Source organism: Mesocricetus auratus, unplaced genomic scaffold, assembly GCF_017639785.1.
Source record: "Mesocricetus auratus isolate SY011 unplaced genomic scaffold, BCM_Maur_2.0 Super-Scaffold_100021, whole genome shotgun sequence".
NCBI classification, from domain to species: Eukaryota; Metazoa; Chordata; class Mammalia; order Rodentia; family Cricetidae; genus Mesocricetus; species Mesocricetus auratus.
In genome coordinates this window covers 33,203,010-33,226,178 of record NW_024429202.1, presented here as the reverse complement: position 1 = coordinate 33,226,178, position 23,169 = coordinate 33,203,010, and positions in this window count along the sequence as shown.

The window sequence follows — 23,169 nt, the reverse complement described above, 5'->3', positions numbered from 1 at the left end:
TTGGTTATAGTGACTCTTCACAACAACAGGACAGTGACTAAGACACCTCCCAATTTCATCTCTCTCTTTTAAACCCACTGAATACATCATTGCTGCCAATATGCATATGGATGTAGAGCTATCTATTGAATGGGTAGCCTGTCAGGGGCTACATGTCTAAGGAAAACTGACTCTTTCACCTCCAGAAGCAATTGCAAATAGTTCCTTAACTGGTGTTGGATATCATGAGCCTCTCTCTTATCCATGTTTAGATTTTGGCTCTTATGATTTTTATAACTTCATTTTTGCAATGATAGCTGAGCATTGTGGGTAGAGATGTAATATAGATACTCCCTTTAGGCCTGAACACTCCACAGTTTCTTAATAGACTACTTGTGGTTCTCTGTATCTATTGCTAAAAGAAGTTTCTCTGAGAAGAGATGGTTCACTAATCTATAAGTATGAAGTCAAGTATTTAAGAGGTAGTTTACCACTATTTCCATTTAATACAAGTGTAGTTGACTCTCACCTAGTGTCTATGAACAATCAATCAAGAGCTGCTGACCCAATTAATGGCAATGGGAATTAATTCTCTCTTGTACAACATGACTTAAATCTAACTAGGAAGCTGTTGGTTACTCTCATAACTTTTCTACCACTACTGCACCAGTAGGCATATCTTGACTGGCTAGGCATTATTGTAGCTTGCAAGATTCAATTTTTTCTCTCCCCCGGGAACATGGGTCCCACCTTCCAGCACTATAAAAGTTAGGTCAAGACTACGTTGTTTTTCCTACATTTTATGAAACCAGGATATACAATTTAAAGTAGGTGAGTCCATTTCCAGTCACATCAGTAATGGTGGTTGCAGTTCACAATATCAAATACACTTTCCATGGTAATCTCAATTTCAAGTATTACTATGGAGTATATTAATGGATTCTACTTGTATTATCAAAAATATAAGTGTATTGAATTTCTTTCATGTGTCTTTATGTATTCTACAGATTTTTGATGACACGTCTGTTAAATATTTGGTCTCCTTTTATGCTGAGCGACAGAGAGTCTGTGTTCCTTGAGCATTTCTACAGAGATAACACTGTCCTTTGTGAATAGAGATAGTTAAAGCTCTCCCTTTCAGTGTAGACCTCTAGCCCCTTTTCTCTTTACATTGCACCCACGAGGACTTTCAGTCCCATGGTAAAGAATATTGACCAGAGTAGACATCAGACTTTTGCTCCATATCATCAGAGAAAGCATAGCTCCTTTTACAGTTGAGTATTATGTTAGTGTTCGCTGTAGAATTTTTGAGGAGTTTTTGATTGAGGAAGGATATCAACTTTTCTGATCTGCTGAATTGTTTTTCATTCTGAATAGCCAACTTCACAAACACTCTTCCTGCACCAATGAAGAGAGTATGCTCTATTTACATTGGCTGCTGCTTTTTTTTCCTGGCATAAATGCATAAAATCATGCCAGATGTGTGAATTTATATATTGTTGAATTCCGTTTGTTAATATTTGGTCAAGATTATTTTGACTTTCACTGTTATGTGACAGGGTAATGGTAGCTTTGTAAAAATAAATTTAAAAGTATTTCTGTTGTTCATTTTCAAATGTTTTTTTAATTACATGTATAAAGTGGGTGGGTATGTGCACATGTGCACAGTTACTCACGGAGGCCAGGAGAACACATTTTCTTCCATGGAGCTGGACTTCTAGATGGTTATGAGTCTGAGCTACCTCACATAACTGATGGGAATGCAGCTAAGGTCCTCTGCAGAGCAGTACACATTCCTAACATTTGAAACATCTCTCCATCCCTGATATAGTCCTTTTTCAAAATAATAATATTTCCATCCTTATCCTTTTATGGAATGAAAGATTGAACCTTCCATATCTTGGCAGATGTTCTCCCGTGACAGGATATTTTCGGACCCATCTTTTAACATATAACTCATCTACATCATTATAATTAAATTGACTGTTATAGTAGACAGAGTATAGATGGTTCATTTTTTCAGTTAATTAAAAAAACCTTTTTGTTAGTATAATTGCATAATTTATACTATGTAATAATTGATCCATGAAGACTTTAACCATTGTAATTTTTGTTTTCTATTTGTTCTCCTTAAGCCTCTGGTATTTCTAATTTTCCTGTATTCCTAGAAATTTTTGAATCCTGGTGAAAAACATATGTAAATATCATATGACTTTATTTTCCTTTGTTTATAAAGATATTAAATATTTCTGGAAGCACATTTAGAATGCCACCAGTGCTATTCTATATTGTATTATACTGTAACTTTCTTTTTTGCTTCAACCATAAAACCACAGAAAATGCAAAAAGATATGTACATATGCTGTAGATTTCCAAGTTCCAAGTTCCCCCGGCCCCCGACCATGTTGTTAGTTTAAGATTCTGCCTTTTATTTCTTTTGTACAGTTTTCTGGAAGTTTGCTTCTTCTGAGAGAGCCTTAGTGACATTCATTAGGACAACATGTTCTCCTTAGATAAGAAATTCCAAGGCCTGTGAATGAGATCAGGAACAGAACTCTAACAAGCATGAGTGAGGTCCTGAATTTGATCTGTAGAATCAAAAAAGATAAGGAAAGGAAAATGTGATTTGACAGATATTTTCTCCAAGCTCTTAAAGAAAGTTCTGACCTTTCCTTTTAATCTCCTTGTGTTGTTTTGTTTTGTCTTGCCTTGTCTTGTTTTGTTAAGTACACTAGGGAAATATTCTACCAACCAAACAACATCTCAGCTTTATCACCATGTACTCTAAGAAGAAATTTCCCCTCATCCAAATAAGCAGCGTGATATTATCTGAAATGTTTTCTCTGTCTTAAAATTCTCTTAGAATCTTGACAAATAATATGGTAGTATAATTTTTGCTGAGTTTATCAGTCTAAATTTTGCTTAGCTTCTTACACCTCTAAGACTTTTTTTGGTTTGGTTTTTATTAGCTTAGCTTTTCCAAGCATAGGAATCATCATCTAAGTCTCTTTTTGTGCTTTTCCAGCTCTGTTCTGAGTCATAGTGACACCTTCTTCAGATCTTTTGCTGTATATTCTTTGGTCCCTGAAACTATTTTCAATTGTTTTGTTTACTCATTTTTATCTCTTTAGTTTAAATTATATATTCTTGTTAATTTATCTTCTAATTGAGTTTCTTCTCTTATCCAGTTCTATTCTGATATTGAGTCTGTTCAGCAGGTTATTTATTTATTCATAATTTGAGTTTTGCATTACAAAGTTATTGTATTCTCCTTGTATATCATTCTTTGCTAAAAAAACAGATGGCAGCACAAATACATGGGTATAACAAATGACAACCTGACCATTTAGGAAAAAAATTATAACATTTCCACCCCTAAGGCCTATGACTATCAAGGCGTGTAGTTTTTATCAGGTTTACAGTACCAGACATGAATTTCTTCCTAATAAGACCTCAAAACCAATCGGAAAACAGTTGGCTATCCCAATAACATTCTTGCCACGATAGCACTATAGCACATTGTGCCTGGTAGGTCAGTATTGTAGCATGCGGGGTCCAGCACTGTGTAAGATCATCTCTCCATGACCTACCATTCTACAATTTCAGCACTATGAAAACAAACAAGTAGGGTAGTGTTTTCTGGTCAATTCCGGATTGATTTTTATTGTGAATTGTATACTGGATGCATGTCCATCATTATTGTAAATCAAAAATTTTCATAGTTATCATGTGTCGATAGAGTAATTTGCTTTCTATTCATAGATTCATAGATTACTGAGGTATTTTATTTTTGTTTCTTTCTGTTTTTAAAAAAATAGGACTAAGGGTTAGATTTTTGTCCAATTCTTTCTCTGAGATTATCACATGATGACTTTTTTTTCTTGTAGTTTTATTAGTTGAGGGTGTCAAAGAACTGATTTTAATCATAGTTGTTCGCTCCTCCAACTCTTCTCCGACACACCCCTATTTTCCTTACTCACCCAGCTTTGTGTTCCTGTTTACTTCTTAAATCCTTCATGACTAATTTGTGTTGCCCCAAACTTTTAGATATATGATTTTCACTTTTTAAAGTTTTGTCAGAATCTGGGATCACATTGACTGACTTTTAAACATTCAAGATCTTACATTCCTGAGATAGACTGAAGTTTGTCATGATAACTTGGCATTTGGAGTGTCAAATTTAATTTAATAAAAATTTTGGCAAATATTTACATCTATACTCATGAGTCAAATTGGTCTATAGTTTTAACAACTTAGAATAAAATTGCCTTGTTTGGGTAACTGAATAATGCTTCCTACATAGAAGGAAGAGAAACTATCCTCCTTTAAAGTGATTTGGAAAAAATTATATACAGTCTGCATTTTACCACTGAGGTGACCTAGGTTTACAGACTTCTTTGTGGAAAAATACTTAACCATACATCAAAATATTCATAGATATAGAACTGTATATATAATTCCTAAGTGAAAGTATAGATAGTTTGAATCATTAAAAATGCATTCGTTTCATTAAAAATTGTTAGATGTTTTGTAAAAATGTTTGACATAGTTCTACTAGAATGAATTCAATGATCTAGCTCTCTGCCATTCCTGGTTTCTAACATATGAAATTGTCATTGTGTATGAAATTCTCTTGTCATTCTGTAAAATGTTCATTTGGCTGATAGTACGAATGTATTTTACAGATGGAAAACCAGGAATCAGCTGACTTTAACACAGGAGAATTACTTAATTACAAAGTCAGTTGTGGTGGTTTGAATAAGATTGGCCCATATAGACTCACATATTGGAATGCTTAGAAAGTGACTTTAGGAGATATGGCCATTTTGGAATATGTGTGAATTTATTGGAGAGTGTCACTGGGGATGGGTTTTGAGTTTCCAAGATGTTCAAGCCATGTCCAGTGCCTCTCTTCCTCCTTCGTGCAGATATGGATGTAGAATTCTCAGCTCTTTTCCAGCACCATGTCTGCCTGTATACTGACTGCCATGCCGTGATGATGATGGATGAAACTTCTGAAACTGTAAGCCAGCCCCAATTAAATGTTTTCCTTTATAAGTGGTTCCATGATACAGTATCTCTTCACAGCAATAGAATACCTAAGACATCAAGTCTCCTTAAATTAATTTTTACTTTTATTTATTTAGTGTTGGCAGGGGTTCTAGTCAGCTTTCTCTTAGCTAGATACAAACAAGAATTATCTAGTAAGAGAAACCTCAGTGGGAAAAATGCCTCCACCAGATTGCCCTGTAGGGCATTTTCTTCATAGAAGGTTGATGTGGGAGGGCCCAGCCCACTGTGGATGCTGGTTACCTGTAGCCAGGTGCTGCTTGCCTGTGAGCAGGCTTCCCTGGATTGCATAAGAAAACAAACTCAGAGCTTCTGCTCCAGTTCCTGCCTCTGGGTTCCTGTTTGATTCCTGCCCTGATTTCCTTCAGCAGTGAACTGTTATCTGGAAATATAAGAAGAAATAAGCCCATTCCTCCTCAAATTGCTTTTCCTCAGTATTTAATCACAGCCATAGAAGTGAAACTAAGCCAGGGAGAAATACATACCAAGGCACATGAGTGATAGTTCCATGATCACTGGTGAGAGTCAGTCCTTTTCTTCTACTACAGGGGTCTTAGGAATAAAACACAGGCCTTTAACTACTGAGCCCCCCCAAAGGCCCCAGAGTCATGACTCTTTAAAAGCATGGTCTACTCTGGGAGGTCACTGATAGCAGAGTCAGAAAGGTGTCCTTTGGATGACCTGGATGGAGTTAGATGCTCTTGCTGTAGACCATAAACAGACAGTACACAGTAGGCAGTTGATAACTGGTTATGGAGCATCAGAACCAACTGGAAGAGGTTTCTGTGAGGACTGTGATCCAGAAAGTCGAGGTCATTTTCATTAGTTGGGAGGTAGAATCTTGTTTAGAGCCAAAGTTATTTATTTCTTTTTTTGGGGGGGAGTTATAGAGACTTCATTTCCCTCACATGTAAGGTAGTTCCTTTCCTGTTGTATCAGGCTCTAGAAAAATGGTTTCTCAGAAGGAGAAGATTTTGTTAGAAACAGTGTTCTGCCATTTTTAAATGTGGCTCCATTCCCTTTTCTCTCCAGAGAGCAGAGAAAAAAACTCTCTAGTATTAATTGTGTGGAGATGGTAGAGTTTCAGGGACTAAGAATTCTGTCACATTGTAAGGTTTCTGTGGGGGAGAAGATGATGTCCTGAGTGAATGTGTATTATTTAACATGATCACCTCTAGATCAAGGACCCTAATGTCTCAGACTCATGGGACTGGCTAAGCCTTCCCCAGGTCAAACTGAGGGAAATAATAATAAATCCTTTGCCAGTGTAGACAGAGTATGAAGAAAATGTTGGTTATATCCCCATCCTCCAGAATGTTTACAGAGACCCACTTAAGAAGATTAACTAAACCTGCCTCTTTGTTTGGCTCTATAAATCAACTGTTCTCCTTGATTTAGACACTTAAAACGAATACACTGTGTTTCCAGGCTATCTGTGAGGCTCCATCAGAGCGCATGCCAGACTCCATGCCGGATTTTCTGTACAAGTGTCAGTCTTGTCTCCATTTCCTCATTACCCTGACCAGGACAATATCCAAAGCTGTGCAGGTTGCAACCAGGTTGCCCTGTGGCTGAGTATTCCAGGATTTTTTTTGTCTTGTCTCTGGCATGTTGACACAGAGTTCTGAGCAACTGGTCAAATCTGTTCTCTTTCCTGCCGTTGCATTGGCTCCCATAGAGGTTTCTGCTATGGAAAGTCTGCCCTATAAAACAGTGATTCTGTATCTACCTGTGTGACTCTCCAAGCAGGGAAGGCTGGCAAAAACTGATGTGACATGACCTCTCTGAATGATGCATAAATAACCAGGTCTTGCATTTTTTTAGATTGTTAGGAGGGGCAGACTTCTGAGTTCCTTAAGTGAAGTCAGTGTACCAAAAGCACTTAACAGTGTTTCTGTTTCCACACCATGTAATTCTGAGTCATACTGGTTTCCAGAAAGTTATTAACAATTCAATTTTCCACTAACAAAATCATGGGACAGTCTTTGACACATCCCTGCCCAAAATAGTTTGCTTTAATTTTTCCAGTTTCATGGTTATGAAAAAATAAACATTGTTACTATAATTTGCATTTATGCTAATTTTTGAATTTCCACATCATATAACCTGGGAAAATTAAATTTTGTCTTTGAATTACCCATTCAGTCCCAACCCACATTGTATTATGTTTCCTGTTTTCCTTTTAATTTAACGAAATACATGGCAGAGCTATGTCATTTTTAATAATTATATATTTCACTACATCCTTTGAAACTTGGTGATACTGACCATTTTTAAATGAAGCTAATCCTGTTAACGTCTTGCTTATGTCTGCTTCCCCCCCCACCTGTTGTGTAAGTTTATATAGCTTCTGGGTAACCAACCTTGCTTAAGGAGATCCCCTTTATCATTTTATTGACCTCTCACAGCTTAGTTAAAGACAGCAACAGCCGGGCTAGAGAGATGGCTCAGAGACAAAGAGTACTGGCTACTCTTCCAAAGGTCCTGAGTTCAATTCCCAGCATCTAACTATCTGTGATGAGATATGGTTCCCTCTTCTGTCCTACAGGCATACATGCAGCCAGAACACTGTATACATAATAAATAAATAAATATTTTTAAAAAATAGCAACAGCCCCACACCATACCATGTGGCTGGCAGGGGCTATGTGGGTGGCAGGGGCAGGACTCAAGCAAACGTCATTACGGTGACCAAATACATCTGAGTCTAGACTGTGGCCTAGGACCCTGGATCCAGACATGGTCCCACCACAGCCAGGGTCTGTCTGTACTGATGCTCATTGCCCATGCTGCCACCGAAGACCACACAGATGGCTACCGCCTAGCCTGCAACCTGTGGTCATGTGACTGTCCAGGGTCCATACTGTCACAAGGGCCAGCCATACTGATCTGGGTGGCCTGCACTGACATCGGAGGCAAGGATATGGTCTGGGACAGGATTTCGGCCAAGCATCATATCTTGGTTCATGGCTCTACAGCAGTCAGAGTGTACCAAGTCTGAGTCGATGTCCATGGCCTTGTGAATGCCCAAAGTCTGGTCAGCTACCTGAGACCATGTTGACGTGTGAGGGCCATGATGCTACTAGGGCCATATTGATCTGGGTGACCTGTGCTGGTCCTGGGGCCATGGTGATGCCTGAGCCCAGGTTGCTGCAAAGGGCCATTTCTGGTGACAATTGAAGAAAGCTGGTGGGCTGCCAAACCCAGCTACCACCCAGGCCCAGAACCAGGGCTATGAGTTGACCCATCCCCAAATCTGCCTCACCCATGAACTGTTGTAGCTTGTGAAGTGGGCAAACCTACAGATCCAAAACTGCAGGATTCCCTTAACATAGGAAAACATCAGGATATCCAAAAGGAGTCCCAGTGACAGCCGATTATCAGTGGTGTAACACAGGCCAGAGGCCTCAAACCAGACCAATGAACCATGGCAATGAACACTTGCAAGTAAAGATGAGAAGATTCTCTCTCTCTCTCTCTCTCTCTCTCTCTCTCTCTCTCTCTCTCTCTCTCTCTCTCTCTCTCTCTCTCTCTCTCTGTGTGTGTGTGTGTGTCTGTCTCTCTCTCTCTCTCTCTGTCTCTCTGTCTGTCTCTTCTTTTAGTTTGTTCTTTTTCTGTTTTTGTTTGCTCAGTTTGTTTGCTTTGTTTGGTTTTTGGGTGTTCTTTAAATTTTTGTTTTAGGGGTAAGTTGCAAGGGCAGAGGGTAGATGGTGGGAACAGTGAGATGGATGAGATCAGGATACATGGTGTGAAATCTGCAAGGAATCAATAAAAGTTAAAAACAAACTTAATTAAATATTGAATTTCATATACATTGGTACCTAGGACTAGATTCACCAAATCTTTCTTAGCTACCCTATGGTTATAACACCTTTAGCATCTTCTGGTTCCATTTCATCCTTCAATGTTACTTTTTAAATACTTTTGGTGACCTTAGACATTTATATTTTATATTACTTTTTATATTATTTATTAATATCAAGTACCTTGTTTGAATAATCACATTAAATGTATTTACTAATGTAAATTTAGTAGTGTTTTTTAAATTTTGGGATATATGGTCTCCCCATCTCATCTTTTACTAATTTTCTGGCTCCCTAAAGCATTTCATTTGTTTATATTGGTAATGTGTTTCCTCTTCTATTGCTGATGTTTCTAAACCGAGTCCATTCACATTCTGGTTGCGCCCTTTCCGGGCAATTTTTTGATGACTTTGTTTGCAGTCTCTACTCAGATCATATCTTCTGTATGATCACCCCCATGAACATCGAAAACTAGCTTATCACCTCATCCCCTGTGTGAGTCTGTGTTCTCTAAAGGAACACAACTGATGGAATGAATACCCTGGCTAGGTTTTATGTCAACTCCACTCAAGCTAGAGGCATGTAAAAAGAGGGAACCTCTACTGAGAAAATATCTCCATAAGATTCAGCTGTAAGCAACCCTCTAGTGCATTTTCTTAATTAGTGATTGATTTGGGAGGACCCAGCCCATTGTGGGCAGGACCACCTCTGGACTAGTAGTGGTCATGGGTTCTCTAATGAAGTGGGCCACACCCTATTCTTCTGTGTCTTCTGCATCAGTTTCTGCCTCCGAATTCCTGCTCTGTCTGCCTTCGTTATTGAACAGTGATGTGGACATGTAAGTAAAATAAACCTTTTCCTGTTTTTGGTCATGGTGTTTCATCACAATAGAAACTCTAAGTGTTCAGGTTTTGTGTGTGTTCACACATGCTTGTGTGTGTGTGTGTGTGTGTGTGTGTTTGGTGTGTAAAACAATAATTACAGAAGAAGAGGTCATGAACTTGGGAGGGAATGTCGAAGAGACACTGAGTTAATTGTAGGAGGGCAAAAGAGCGGGGGGAATGATGATAATATAATACTGAAAATTCTTTAAAATTAAACATACTGTTGTAGTTATTCCATTTTGTGAATTAATGAATACATTAAATTCTATCAGGGACAAATATGCTCTTGATTCCTTTGTAAGATTGCTTCATGACATAAACAAAACTATGCATTTAGCCATGAATAATCAATATAGTCAATTGTGTGCTACTCAAATCCTGTTTTAATTGTTTTAGTTGCTCCACCTGTCCAAACCTGAAAGTGACAGTTTCAAGTTCCCTGATTATTGTATTCAGTCTGTGTAAAAAGATGTTTCCTTTCTCTTTCCATGTGTGTTAACCACATGATTTTGTATTTGAACTTTTTTCTTTTTTTCTCCTCAAATGCTAGGCATAAATAGAAAGATTGATTGTCTACCTGTTTCAAATCCGGAAGACTTTTAAATAAATATTTTATACAGGATGTATAATATATATATGTATATATATATGAACATAGATTAAATAAATAAATAAAGCAAGCTTCATTCACTAAGGAGGGATTCTCTCTCAGCCTAAATACATGGGGGATGGCCTAGGTCCTGCCCCAAATGATGTGACAGACTTTGATGATTCCTCCATGGAAAGATTGGAAGAGGGATGGGTGGGGGGTTGTGGGAGGACAGGATGGAGAGGGAACTGGGATTGTCATGGAAAATAAGATTGTTTTTAATGTAAAATAAAAAAATAAATAAGGCTTCGTTAAAGCGTTAAAGACTTTTCCATACAAGGCTCCCTGGTATCACCAAGAAGGACACTGCCTGGGAACATATAATTCAGTTTGTTTTGTGTCTCCTTTTAAATTTTCAGAGTTTTAAAGTTCACCCTGTTTGATATTAATAGTCATCTGTACTTTGGCTTGATTTCATCTGCATAGTACCCGATAAATCTACCTTTCATTATTTTCAGTCTCATATTTATTTTTCAGTACACATATTTTAATCACTGTATAGCTTGCTTTGTTGTTACAAGCAATGCTGGCAGCTTCTGCTTACTCCTTCCCATGCCATTGTCCCTGTATTTACTTGTTTGATCAGCCTCTGTTCCCTGTAATCCAGCTGTTAATTTAGAGATTCTGTATGGTTGCCCAAGTCATTGTCAATTCTTGTTAGGCGCTTCGTAAGTGACTAGTATATCCCTACTGCTTGAAAGCAGGTTTAAAGAATCTATCTGTTTATTAGTTGAAATGTTCTGCCATTCTCTAGACCCATCCTTTTATTAAATAGGAAAAAGATATTCAAATATTTTATTTCCTTTTCCCATTGTCAATTCTTAGGTTTTGCTCAAATGATTTATTGCACTTAGCATCTAAATTGTTATGATCTTGTTTCAAGGATCACTGGCCTTTTTTTAAGAGTCCATCTCATTCTTACCTAACAGGATGTGAGATCTGAATAGATCTCTACCTTATTCATTTCATTTTATTTCTTCCTTGGGAATTTTCCTGAAACGTGTGACAATTTGATACTCACAGAAATCTAGTAGACTTTTCCCACTCCTTGAAAGACACCAGCTGATTAAAACATTCTCCAGTCACACCTTCTGTATTCTGTTGCCTGCCCAACCCTTCTACCACCGCATTGTCTGAGAAGCCCACCTCTCACAATGGGTCTCTTTATATTTCCCTAGTTGATCTGTTTTGGTGCATTTTGCATGTCTGACTGTCAACTGTGGTGAACAGAAATTCATCTTTACTTATTGTTGCTGAGATTGCTACTACATAGTTAGGGCCATGTAGTGAAAATAAGCATACAAAAATACTCCTGAGCCTTTTCTTTGAGACACTGAACTAGTCCTCAGTGATGAGATTATAACTGCCTGCCCATACAAATAGCTTAAGTTGCTTCATTTGTGACCAAATAGTCATGCTCTTCTTCCCTTAATAGCTCATCTGAACAAAAAAGTTCCCAGCAAGGATAACAGCACCCTCTCTCCTATAGAAATGGAAACACAAGCACCCCAGACTCCAAGTGAGACAGTCAAAGTTTCTATCTAGCCCTAAGCCTGGAATTACTGACTATGTACACTCCTCATTTTATAGGTAATAGAATAAAGTCTTTACAGTGTTATCAATCTTTGAATAAAACTTTAACGTCAGCCTGATTAACCCCAGCACTCAGGAGGTAGAGGCAGGCAGATCTCTGTAAGTTCGAGGCCAGCCTGGTCTACAGAGCGAGTCCCAGGACAGGATTCCAAGCTACACAGAGAAACCCTGTCTCAAAAAACAAACAAACAAAAACCAAAACAAAACAACACCACCACTACCAACAACAAAAAAACCTTTGAAGTCTATCACTAACCATGTCAATTTGGGAAAGTAAGATAAGCAGCACATTTACATGTATATCTATAAAGACAGAAAGCACTTGATAGGCGGGGAAAGAGGCCACAGTAGTTAAATCTGTGTCAATGTCACAGGGTCTTCTTCATAAGAACAAAGATATTGGGGGGCAAATATGATGCTAGTAGATTTTGTTTCCCCTACCTGCAAGACCTGTTTGGTGGAACTTTGAAACTGTTGAATCTAATCCACCTTCCCATCTTTGTGGAAATTATCCAATCCCGTGTAAGTCCCAACAAAGAAGCATGAGAAAAGAAAAGAGCGCTTACCCTCAAGTCCCAAACATAAAAACCTAGACCTTCCAGAGGGGAACATACAACTCCAGAAACCCTCCATTCTCGGGGATCCATCTCTTAATACCTTCCTTCACTGTGCCAGGTGCTGGGTTGCATGTTTTTTTTGTATCAAACTTAACTGTGTGTTGTGACTGTGACTTTTCCTGCCTTTGAGTCATTTAATCCATAGGGAAATGAACTCTAAGACTCCAAGATGATAAGGAGGCTATTCTTTACACAGCCGTCTGTTGTAGAATTGTCATCAACCCACTACCTTTGCCTCTAAATAACACACATATACATGTGCATCTCAGTCATCCAACGTCACTCCTTACCCATACCATCTTGTTTTCACAATTCAGGTGCCAAATATAAAATCATGAATGAGAAAGTATGTTGATTTCACTTTGAGGCGATAGACTAAAAAGGGAAAAAAAGCTGTTCAACAGCTCTGTAGCCTAGTAAGGTGGAGAATTGTTAGCTTAAAGATGACCTATTTGACTTCTTACTTTGCAAGCTGTTTAGGCATTAGCATCCACCATGGTTTCTCACCTTCATCATCCATAATCATAATTTTGTAGTTATATATGTGAAATGTTTACATATTCTGCATGTCTGATCTATAAATGTGGGTAGCTTGCCTTAAATAAGGGAAGACTTCAAAAGCCAAACAGACCTTTCTCTAATGCAACTGGAAATCAAGGAGACAACAGCATGACAAGGCGATAATTGCAAGTTCAGATTGGATCAAAAGAACATCTTCTGTGTGTCTTTTACTTGGCACAAACTTAGCCATTTCTCATATTCCAGCAACACTAACACTTCTTCTCTGTAGCAGTCATTGTTAAATGTGATCACAACACAATGCCTTAAAATATTTAACAACACAGACTTCAGGACATTAACTACAGTTGTCCCTGAAGCCAATTAACATCCATCAAACACTGTTTTACTCACACAACAGTTTACTAAGTTCAGTCTAAACCAACTGGATTTACCCTCACGTATCAGAGTTTCAATTGCAGAGAGGAACTGAGTGGTCCCTGCTCATCCCAGGGGAGACATCCCAAGATGCAATGGATGCTGACGACTACTTCCTCTAACTGTTACAGTTTAGTCACAACCCTAAGTTCTTATTACAGAAACATGGTCTCCAGAGCCACAGTGTTGGGAGCAGTTAGAGTGTAAGGTGTGGTAATTAGTGAGAGGTCCTCATACCAACTGAGTGTGTCGTCTAGGTAGGGTTTCAGGACCCTAGTCCCTCTGGCTTACTGTATGGAAGAGCTTTATTCATCCATTGCTGAGATCCACTATGATATGATACAAGAAAGCGATATGGACTTTTAGCCAAAATTGGGCACTTAATAAATATATTTGCTTCATTAAGTTAGCCTGTCTCAGGTAATTTGCTACAACAACACAAAACTAACAAGGGACTGAACTCTCTACATAAAATGTTGTTATTACATGTACATTCACATGACAAAGTTTAATTTATAAAAGAGATAACAATAAAATACAAAATAACATGCATCATAGTAAAGTTATTTAAAATTTTATGAATTATGTATTTTCAAAATTTTCGTATAATATTTTCAGACTCTGATTGGTCATAGGTAAATTGAACCCTAGAATACTAAAGCTGTGGTAGACAGCTGGTGCTTCTGGAATCCACCTCTATCAGCTATTAAAGGATCTCATCAATACAATGACTGAAGAAACCAATAAAGCAAAAAGGTGGCTAGACTTGAAAGGACCAGCTTTATGCTAAGAAAAGGTCCCGAGTAATTCTGACATTGAACTTTCTTCTAAAAGCATACTTACTTCTTAAGCTTTCTCAATAATACCCACATATCTCCTATCCATTCATTAAAGACACAGAAAAAGAAGATTCCCACCCCCAACCATGCCCACACCATCAGCTACCACCACCCAGTCTGGAGACAACCGGGAGATTTACAGCCTTTGAATGCTTTGCTATTCTCTATCCACTGACAATCCTGACTTGTATCTTTCCTTCGAATACTAGACAGTTCTGTAACCAGATGTACAGTGGTATACTAAGACTGTATGCTTATTATGGCCCTTATAGCTTCAAAGATTTTCTTAACACACACAGAGAGAGAGAAAGAGAGAGAGAGAGAGCGAGAGACACAGAGAGAGACACAGAGAGAGACAGAGACAGAGAGAAAGTATATGATGCATAGCCTTGCCTTAGTTAAATATTATAGTTTTCTGTCAGTGTTATATAAAGAAACAAGAGGCCTCCATGTAATTTGGATTTTGCCAGGTATCTAATTTCAATCTAATGTCCTGTTGTGAAACTCAGCCAGGAAGTCTATCTGCCGGTCTATTTGGGGACTTGGTTTGTTATCTCCTGTCCATGACAATTCTGGTTTTCCATTCCTTGTTCAGGGATGATAACAGTGTGATTTACACGTATAACTAACAAATGAGATCAATTAAAATGTCTAAAAGTAGCACCTGTCTCGGGATAGGGTTGCACTAACAGGTTCCCTTAGCCTCATTTCCTGCCGACCCTGAGGCTTGCAGGCGCTGCCTATCTGTAAACTAACAATAGAGTACTGTTTCCTAATGGACATGAACTAAAAGTAAGCCTTATTCTATGGCCTAGATGGATGATTATTTCCTCGACTGGGAACAACAGGTGTATTTTCAGCCCAATTGACACAAATGATTCTTACTTTCATAGCATCCATTAATACAGCTTCTTGAATTGCCCAATTTGTTACAAATTTGCAATATCGGCTGCCTCTCTGGCTGAATTAACTAATGAAAGAGGAACTATCTTTCATTTGTGTTCATCACAGAATGCTTTTGATCACTATGAGACAAACTTGATACTTTTCAAAGACCTTAGTCTGTGGAGAAGGGGGAAATGGTTATTTAAGAATAAAAACAGCCCTGGACAAAATACTGAGGTTTTTTATTTGCATTTTCCTACAAAAATGTTACAAATAAATCAGTAGGACTTGTGTAAAATTGTATGTTAAAAATACATTAATGTGTGTGTGGAACTTCTGAGCCCTTGGGTGTATGATTATAATAGGGATGGTGAAGGGAGCTTTTTGGACACTCCCTTTCACTAATATACCCACCTTCACACAATATAGAGTGCATAATGTAAGATGAAAAGCTATGCTCAGAAATACATCTGTAAAATTAGGAATTGCAATTATGAAATAAACTGTTACTCTTCAAGTCCTCAAAATGCCATTTCAATGGAACACTCAGAAGACAGGCAGTCTCATGTCTAGAGTGATGTTAATTCCCAAATAACATGACATCAAAGACTGGGAGGGGAGTTCGCCTAGCAATATAGTTACATTTGCCTATGTTAAATGTCAGGCTACATATAAGTGAGCTGCCCACCCTTGCCTCTTCCTGGGGAAATCCATGGTGAATGCCAGTTCCTCCTGGCATGTCCTAAGACAGTGACATCTTTCATCTACACAAGTGGGTTTGAACAGCCCCTCACATAGACACCCAATTTGTCAGTCTAGCAAAATAACAGCATAAAAGTTGGTTACATCTTATTTTGTTATAAAATGTAATTAAAGTCACTCATCCAAATAAGCTGCCAATAGACATAGTGATTTCTTTGCTCTGCTAAGACAGCTCTCAGCTGTATAGGCTGCGGCTCGGGAGAGGCTGCTTATGATTTGATTTCTGATGTGTTAATGTTCAACCAGTTTAGTACTTTTAAAAATAGTTACACAGATTTGCCATTTAATTATCACCAACCTCCACATGCGGTACTTATGTCACATCTTAGTCTGCAATAAAGAGTAAAACACATCAGGGGAAAATCTAATTACACCTTATCTCCTGTACCATTTCTCTTCTATGGTTACAGACTGTAGGATTTGCAATATGAAATCGAAGCAACTCTAGTATGTCTAGCGCAGAGGGGTGTCGACAAAGTTACAGCACAAAGAAACAAAATGTTCATATATCTAAAATTTGAAAACACAGACAACTGATGTTATCCACTGAAAATACCCTAGAGGCTGGGTGGGAGTGTGAGTAGATGGCTCAGTGTGAAAGAACAGCCTTGGACAGCAGATCAGTACCCATCCCAAGTATACACACGGACTTTGGACTCCCATTGAACAATGTGAGGTGCACTCTCACCCTGAACTCTTGGGGAAGGGTCTAGGCCCTGCCCTATATGAATTGACAGACTATGGACACCCCCATGGAGGGCCTCACCCTCCCTGGGGGAATGAGGGGATAACGGGGGGGGGGGATGGGGGGAGGGCACGGGAGGAGGGGAGGGAAAGGGAGAGGGACCTCGTACTGACTTGTGAAGCAACCTTGTTTCTTATCTAAATTTAAAATGGAAAATAAAAAAAAATATTAATAAAAAAATAAAGTATAGCTGTTTGTTAAAAAAAAAAAAAGAAAGAACACTTGTGGCTCTTACATAGGGCCTCAGTTTGGTTCTTAGCAACAACATGGCAGCCCCTCCATCCCATCTGTAGGCACACAGCACACACATGGTATGCAGACATATATGTAGACCAGCATCAATAAACACGAAATAAGAAAAGCCTAAGGAATGGAATGTTCTGTAGTAGTTTCATCTATAAGAACTTTTGAACATACTTAAGTTCTCCTCCTAAAATTGTGCTGGTGGTGCTGGGAGCATCTGGAACCTTCATAAACACTGCATTGGAATCTGAGAACTACCATAGCTCAATAGCAGATACTAGGAGCCTCAATTCAAGCAAATAGACACCTTTTCAGTGGTACAGAGATAGTTTTTAGAGTTAGGGTTCTTGGTGTTTCGGCTCCTTCCTGTTCGCCTGCCTACACTGTTAGTAATTGGCTTAGGCAGCTTGGTACCATTACCCCTGCCTCGGCTTTTGGAAAACAAAACATATAGGCATGTTGGTTCATTTGAAGGGGGTTTTTCATTAGCCTATGAGACTTCAGTCACACGGAAGATGCTCACATCACTTTTGGTGAGTTGGAAAGTTTAGCAAATGATCTTCATAGTTGCCCAAATCCAAGACTTTGCTCTATCTGTGTATTGCCATGTGCTGAGTAAGCCACTGTACTAAACTTAGGGTGCACAAGACACTAGGGAACCATTCAACCAGTACTGCAAGGATATCTATAAAGCAATAAAATATCTGATATGACAAATATACGATTGTGTATGATGTCACTGTTTGAGTGTAGTCTTATACAACAGGTTATCGTAAAGGTCTAAGGCTTTGTTTGTTTGTTTTATTTGTTTGTTTGTTGTTTGTTTGCTTATCTACCATGGTCTCTGCAACAAAATATTGAATATTTTCTAACTGGAACAAGAAATCTTGATTGTCTCAATAGAAACTATGCACTCTTTAATGAACTGTTATATAATGGGTGGATGACTAAATGGATGGACAAAAAACTAATTAAATAGTATCAACTAGTAATTTAATAAAGCATTTTAAAAGGAATGAATTAAGAACAATGGGAAAGTGAGATTTTTTGAACAACTAGTATAAGTGGGAGTGAGCTTTTGTGGGAAAAGTAAAAAATATTGTTGAAAATCAGAACGTCTATAAGCCTTATCACTTTGTGTGCTGAATACTGAGGACTGCGGATTTAAAAAGAAATGTGACAAAGTAACCCATTTCAAACTTTTAATTTCTTCAGAACATAAAATATTAAGAATTTAGGGGTATAGGAGATATGTTTTGCTTATTATTATTTTAAGGTGACTGAACATTCACTTTAGAATGTTTATTCCCATGTCAGGGTCTACTTGAATATAGGAAAAATACACTAGAATTGTAGTCTCCAGAGGTATAAGTGTCATATAAGAAATTCTATTAAAAATCACCTCCCCCATACAATTTACCCCATCTCACTCACCCCCATATCTCTAAGGAGTATATTGTGCTGAGTTCAGCTTTGGGGTTCAGAGTTAGAACAATGTCACACTCCAGACAGGCTCATTGTTATAGTTGCTCTTAGTGTCAGTTTCCCACAAATGAGAATCTCCTGGCAAAGGGCCACACCTGAAGAACTGCCCTGACTGCCTGAGGTGATATGGAAAGACTGCCCTCAATGTGGTGGCACCTTCAGGTAGCAGCACAGATTTAAAAAACATTGTAAAGGAGGGAATCCCCCTCTCTATTAAAGGAGAGGCCCCAGGAAGAGACATTGATTGATTTATCTCACCTTGTCAGTCCCTTGAAATGTCAAGGTTTGTTTAACAGCACAAAGATCATCAGCAATAAATACTCCATAGTTGTCATGTACCAAAGGAAAATGATTTTTTTCCTCCAAGTGGACTAGCAATTACAATTTGACATCAGTCCATGATGACTATTGAGGAACAACATCAACAAAAACACTAATATCGTTTTAACAAGGGATCTTGCGTGGGGCATCTATGAGGTTAGTTAGAGCTACAGCAAGCACATGGGGAGAGCACTCTTCCGCCTGTGAGCCGTTTTGAATTCAGCTGATTAATGCCTTGTGTGTTCTGTTCAGACGCCGTGTATAAAAGCATTGTTTACCATCACCTTGTAATCAGCATGCTTCCACAGCCCCCTATTACCCTTGATAACAGTGCCTCTGCAATTTGGACCTAAAAGAAATAGGGCTGGGATGGGCCTTCTGATGCTTGATGCTGCCCTGCAGCCCTGTTATCTCCATTTGTAATTTGTTTTCAAGAACAGTGATTTACATTTCAGTTAGATTACACCTTTTAATGCATCGCTGAGGTAAAGTGGCTGCTGAGCAATCCCATGGCTCTGTAACATTTCAAAGAATGCATCTGAGTCACCACGAAGAGGCCTCCAGCTAAAATTAAAACCCAAAGGGAGGGGGGACAGTTCTTTTCATGATGTGTTAGTAACCCCTTGTGGGTGACAGGCAAGAGCCGGGAAGTGATGTCCACCTGGGCTGCCATTTTGAAGTGATGTGAAACATAGCTCTGCCACTGAGAGAAAAAGTGAAAATGACAATGTCTAGAAACATCACCCAGAAAAGTCAAGTAAAGGCAAAAATCCCCTAGCCAGACCATTCTATACCATCTGACAAGGTGTACTCAATATTGGTGAATATACACTGTACAAAGACCAGGAAGTTTGCAGAGCAAAAGTAATACGAATACTGGCCACGTTCTATTATAAGTGCATTTTATTCTTTTTTTTTTTTTTTTTTTTTTTTTTTTTTTGGTTTTTCGAGACAGGGTTTCTCTGTGTTGTTTTGGAGTCTGTCCTGGAACTCACTCGGTAGACCAGGCTGGTCTCGAACTCACAGTGATCCGCCTGTCTCTGCCTCCTGAGTGCTGGGATTAAAGGCGTGCGCCACCAACGCCCGGCGCATTTTATTCTTATAAACCTCTTTTAAGTGACTTTTCAGGTTTATTTTACGGGTCTGAGTCTTATCTGCATGTATAAGTGTGAGTCGTGTGTATGCATTGTCTGTGAAGGCAAGGAGAAGGCACTGAATCACCCACAATTGGTGTTGTGGACAGTTGGAAGTTGTCATGTAGGTATGGGAACTAAACCTGGGTCCTCTGTCAGAAAAGGAAGTGTTCACAACTTCTGAACCACCCCTCCAATCCCTAACTGAAGACTGTCTTACTGTAAATTGGGAGAAAGATCATCCTTGAAATAAAATGATTAAAATATTAGTTAAATTATGTCTATACCCAAGAGCTTAACAGAAGAATTTAAGAATCTAAGCAATAAAATCTGACAGGAAAAAAATTGCTGAACAACAAAACAGGGTACTACATGGTATCTCTCAATGCATGTAGTGAATGTGAGAAAAAAATAATTGAAAGATGCAATGTAGCATTAAGTGAGAAAAAGACATAGATATTTGAAAATTCAGAGGTTTAATAATAGATGATCACACACACACACACGTGCACGCTAGACCTTTCTCTTGCCTGTTACACTCTTTCTGCCTCTGCTTTCACAAAGTTCCCTGAACCCTGAAAGGAGGGATTTGATGGTCACATCCCATTCAGGACTGAATGTTTTGAGGGTTCTCACTCTCTGAGTAGTGTTAGACTGTGAGTCTCAGTATTGCTCTTATCTGATGTAGGAGGAAGCTTCTCTTATGATGGCTGAGCAGGGCTCTGATCTATGAGTATAATAGAGCATCATTATTTGCTGTTTTTTTTATTTGCTCATTTGATGTTTTTGAACAGTAGTATTTGATTTTACCCTATGTCCCTGGGCTATCTGGTCTCCAGTTCTTGGTCATCCAAACAATGTTGGGTGTGAGTTTCATCTTCTAGAGTGGCCTTAAGTCAAATCAGACATTGGTTGGTTGCTCCCACACGCTTTGTGCCACTATTGTCCTAGCATATCTGTCATGCAGGACACCATTGTAGACCAAAAAGTTTGTGCCTGTGTTGTTTTTATGTTTCTCTTTTGGTAGCATGCAGAGTACCTTCTCATACCAAAGACACTAGAACCTTTCTCTTGTGCTTTAGTCTTTTGGTTGCTCATAAAGACATACATTTAGGTATATGATAGAGACACCTGGCATGACCAGAAACGCTGCTAGTCAGAACATTGAGCTAAGTAGGACAGAAGCATTGGGATAGTCACATAGGGCACTCAGGATCCTCTCACCACTTGAGTCTACATGGAGGAACTCTTGATGACTATTTATATATACATGAAACCTCCAGAAAAATACAAACTGATTCCATGGAGAACAAAGTGTTTTTTTAAAGAAATAAATCCTTCAGTCTAATCTTCATATTTATGTTAGTATTCTTAGACATGAAAACATATGAAAAAAATAAAATACACATACAAAATAAAACAACTTCAACAGAAGAACAAATGAATACATTCTGAGGACTAAGTTTAAAAGGCAGAAAATATTGTTTCTCAGCACAGCAAAAGGAAAAACATGTAAAATCATCCCATGCCTACATTCTAGGCCTATTCACTTCATGTACTAGGTTAAATAAGAAAATTGTATAATTCTCCATTTTAACCAATAGAGGGGGAACCATTTGACTAATGCTACAAGCTAATAAATACCAGAGTCAGACTTCTAAACCAGATTTTGCTGATTCCAGAATTCTTCCAGATTCCATTCTGGCATAGCTGCTCTCCCAGGGATTTAAAGGGATGAGGCTGTGGCGGCATTAGGCATAAGAATGCCTTATATTCAGCACATGTCATAGCACACAATGGTGCAGCATGTAGCAGGCCAGTTCTCAGTGCTTTAGAAGTCTCCCTCTCTACCCCCAAGTCAATCGACTCCACATATGCTCAGCATTACCCAAGTCCTAAATAAAAAACAAAAGTAATTGAGATGAGAAATAACAGTCATTTCTTTCTTCAAGAGCTGGCGAGAGACGGGAGAAGAAGCAATTGGTTCACATAATCTAGTTAACTAGTAATTTGTATAGTGTTAAACGTTTCTAAAAAGGAAAACAAAATCAGTGGAAATGGGGAATATTGAGAAAGTTTTCAGTGAGTGTGAAAGATCTGGAAATAACCAAGCCTGCAGCGTAACCTCCCATGGTGCTTTGCTCCAAGCCTGCACACTGGTCTGAGCACCAGATACTAGGCAAGCTGCTGGGCTCTAAGGTCACATGCCTCGCGTGACCCTGTGCCTCTCTAGACCTTGTCTCGATGTGGTATGCACACATCACGGAATTCAGTATGAGTTCAGAGAGGAATAATTCTGTGGGCCCCGTCTCTGCAGGACAGGATCCTTAGATTTGTTATTAATCCACAGTCTGTTACTAGTTTCACACCTATGGAGGTTTCACTTTCTACCAAGGCACTGACTTGCCGATCTGTGTGAAAGCTGAACCCAGACTCGGGTCCTCCTGGTGTTTAAGACTGAAGTCGTGACTGCTGGCAGGAATCCTAGGACATGGTTAACCTTCATGCTTTTCCAGTTCCACTGTCTCCACCCGCAGGAAAGTCTTTGAGAATGAGAATTCTATTCTGAATTTATTCAAATGTAAATTCTTCTGTATAAACAGCCAAAATCTTGAACATTGCATTTTATTAAACTTGTATTCAATTTATCCTGCCTTCTGACCTAACAGTGGTTAATTTTAAATGAAATGAATGCATTTCAAAAAAATAAAATAAATTGATCTTGCCCTGCCCAGTGGGCCTCTCAGACTTTCACTCTGCCCATCTTTTGACGGATGGATGATTTGAGCCTTTTCCTCCCAGGTAGATCTGACCTTGTTTTTTGACAGTAAATTCTTTTCCCCAAGCAGTGCTGAGTACTTCATCCTCTCTTCTCATTCTCTAGGGAGAATCATCTAGAATGTGGTTCCAACACATACTTCTTGTTGTGCTTGTATATTTTATCACCGTGCAAGGACCTGTTATCCAAAAAAATCTTTCCCAGACCTTGTGAGCCATACCCTTACTCACTAGAAATCCAAGACCCATAACATGGTGGGCAATACGCCAAGTGCCTTGTGAGGGATGAAGTCCACGTGACCAGCTAATCTCTGCTAGCCCTTTTATCTGAAAAGATGGGTTTGTATAGCAGTGCTAAAGTCAATCACAGCTCAAACTGTAGACAAAGGTTAAGAACAATCACCGATGCAAAACTGAACAGATAGGTGGTATAGGAAAGATTACAAT